The sequence below is a fragment of the Monopterus albus genome, unplaced genomic scaffold, assembly GCF_001952655.1.
Source record: "Monopterus albus unplaced genomic scaffold, M_albus_1.0 scaffold216.1, whole genome shotgun sequence".
In the NCBI taxonomy this organism is placed as follows: Eukaryota; Metazoa; Chordata; class Actinopteri; order Synbranchiformes; family Synbranchidae; genus Monopterus; species Monopterus albus.
In genome coordinates this window covers 1,163,318-1,166,843 of record NW_018128096.1, presented here as the reverse complement: position 1 = coordinate 1,166,843, position 3,526 = coordinate 1,163,318, and positions in this window count along the sequence as shown.

The following is a 3,526-nucleotide window of genomic DNA, read 5'->3' as shown; positions in this document are numbered from 1 at the left end:
GTTTTGAGGAGAGATTCTCCAACCTACGTCAAAAAAGACCACAGATTACATTTCTGATCAACCCATTCACTGCTGAATCAGACTGTTTAAAAGCCCCTTTAGTAGAAGATGAAGCAGCATCTCAGCTTGAAATGATCGAACTTTCTGAGGATGACAGACTTAAAAGCGTTCTGAAGGAAGGAACCGTGGAGTTTTGGAAGATTGTGCCGGTTGAGAGATATCCCAATGTCAAACGGGCTGCACTCAAACTACTGTCAATGTTTGGGTCAACTTACATCTGTGAATCACTTTTTTCGACACTGAAACAAGTGAAATCAAAGCATCGCTCTGTTCTTACTGACACACATGTTAAAGAGTTACTACGAGTAGCCACAACTGAATACAAGCCAGACCTAAAAAAAAGATTGTGGAAACCAAGGATTGTCAGGTGTCCCACTGAGTCAAATAAAAGGAGGTAGGCTGATTTAAATCCATGAAAACTATTGTGTTATGTAATTAGGTGTATAAGTTGTGATACTGTTGTTTGCGCATCTGTTGTGCAGTGATAAAGTTTTTTTTTTGGCTCATTATGGCAAACAGGTTCGCCACCCCTGATGTAGTGTATACATCTATTGTATGGGTCTGTTGCATAAGGTAACTTTTAACTGGGTTTTTAACCACAAAGCCATTTACCTGTGAAGTTACTCAGCTGTAAATGGTGACACACACCATTGTAATTGTCTTGGTTGTGTTTTATAAGGATATTCATTAATATTACAGTATAGAGAGTCAAAAAGGGAGACCTTAGCAAGGGAAATTCAAATTTGTCCGTATTTTTTTATTTATTTTTTTTTGTTTGCCAGATTTTGCACTTGTAGGGTAGGGTCCGTCTTACCATGCTAACTCTGAGAGACGAGGCAGTCCAAGTAACTTCAAAACAGTGCTGATTTATTCAAAGGATCACAGGCAAAATTAACATTACACGCTCAAGTGTCTTGCACCTCCAACATGCACGCAGGCAGATGTAAGATGGAAGCCCCTGAGCCCACCAGCCTATACATTTTATCACCTCGGTTGGGCTAGCCCCATACTACACAGAAACGTCAACCGGGACGTCTCTGTTACCAGCTTTGCAGCTGGCTCTAACAGTAGTCAAAACATGAAGCAAATCAATGTGCGTGTGAATGTGTATGTCTGTTGGTTAAGTGGTGTGTAGCTGAAAACATTCTCACGACCTCTAGTACATGTCGTGACTTGTAAATAGGAACATTATGGCTAAGGCTACAGTTATACACGTCGCAATAATAATATTAAACACCCTGTCTACTGACAGTCATTTCTTCTACGTGGTAGCATTAACCAGAAGTACCCTGCAGAAACTCATAAGCAGGCCTAAGCATTTAACAGTCTAACTAGACATTTTATCTCCACTAACATTTCTAATACATAAAGTATCTATCCAATATCTATCTGACTAAAAATACCTAACACAATAATCTGAAGTTCTTTAATATACAGTACCTACTGGTGCAGTCTGTGCACATCACCAGTGAGCTACCCTGGGTCATCAGGTGTTTTGGGTTTTAACGTCAAACACCCTCCCTCCGGTGACCCTTCTGAGGGCGATCAAGCTGTTAGAAATTAACCCAATTCTTTTGTTGGAACCACGAGAAGTGAAGACAGGAGAGAACTGTTTAAAATCAACAGAACGTTTACTGAAAGTCTGAGCACAGTGAAGTCATTACAGCGCTGGGATCAGAGAGACAGAGCTCCCACAGCTGATCTGACTTCTCTGACCCCGAATTAAGTTCTTACAATACATTTTATCTTTTTGGGCTGCCCTGCCCTGGACAGGGGTGCAACCTTCAATAGTTTGTGATCCTATTGGTCATTTGGTGTGAGCCGGAGCTCGCACTTCCATGTTGAAATATGGTTAATCTAGGTATGTGTGTGTGTGTGTGTGTGTGTGTGTGTGTGTGTGTGTGTGTTGTGTCTCCGGCACCCTGATCTTGATCGATCTGGTCACAAGGAGATGCAGCCATCCAGTCTCTACAGAAGTTACAGCATTCAAACTAAGCAGATTCTACTTCATTACAGTTATGAGATATATAAGCAAGGGAAATAAATGTATTAGAATAACCAAAGCTCAGTAGTTCTGGACAATCATCAATACAGCTGTAATATGTATAGACAAGGAAAATAAAGTTATGAAAAGTAACTACATGGAACTACAAGTATGAGAAGTAACTAAAGCTTATAAAGTAACTAGAGTCTATAAGACTCAAATCTTACAATTCCCCATTTTGACATGATTTTATCATGTCAATCAAAAAAAAAAAAACTGGAGAATTATAAACTGTATTGGGGGACTGACCTGAATGTCAGAGACAAATCAGTCATCCAGCCAGAGGGAGCATAAGGCCCCCTTTTGGAATTTCATTGTAATGTAAACATGTCTTCACTGCTAACATACAACACTGTGTTACCAAAAGCATCTGTCCACCTGTCTTCTCATGCAAAGGTGCATGAGTCACAGCCGATTCTTGACCCATAGGGTCCCCATTGGTGCTCTCTGCAGTTAAAACAGCTTCCATTCCTCTGCAGAGATTGTCCATGGAGTCCAGGAGTGGGAGGCTGTTCAAATGTCTTGGTATGTTGAAGCCTCAAGAGTTCTATTCACTGGGTCTAAGAGACCAAGCACAGTTCCTGAGAGGCAATTTCACCGCATGAGCCGATGCCCTGCATCGTACTCGGTGGTGTTGGTGTGGATGTGGCAGTTCAACCGTGGGGCCCCCTTTCAGGGAGCTCTCCATGTCCTGGGGCCACTCTGCAGGTCACATGAAGTGTCAGGACTAGACCCACTGCGCCAGTGGCATCCCATCATGGCACTACGCTGGAGTTTGTTAAGATCCTGAGAGTGACTGATCCTTTCACAACTGTCTGTAGAAGCTGGATGCATGCATCGGTGGTTGACCGCATGCGTCTCCTTTGTCTCACCGGTGGAAACAGTAAAGAGAGATTAATATTGTTCAATGGTTAAAGAAAAAGACTTATCATGCCCTTATGATATACACGGTAATCCTGTAGTCTGCCAATTCTTTCAGTTGACTGGGGGGGGGCTGTTCCTAATTGTAGTCCTACAGTAGAACAAATACAAAGCCCTGATTTGTGTCCAGGTAGCATTTTCTGCCACTTGTCACACCTCTTCAACCGCAGCCAACAGGAGTACCTCTCAATGGCCTCCAAGATGTTCCTCATGGCTCTTCTCCTTTGCAGCCCACAGATTCCAGACCCAGAACCCGGTACCAAGACTGGCCTGCAAAACCCCTATAGGCGAGATGCACCAATGCCGATACCAGTATTGGGTATTGGGTCCAATACCACTCTCTAGTACCTGTACTCATAAAAGTTGTCCACTGATACCAGTTACCATTACACTAACCTCACACTGGCCAAGCCAGTTGTTAGAACTGAACAGAACTGAATTTGAGAAATGGCATTGTTTTGTGGATGGTGTCACTTCAAAGAGACTGTACACTGTATGGAC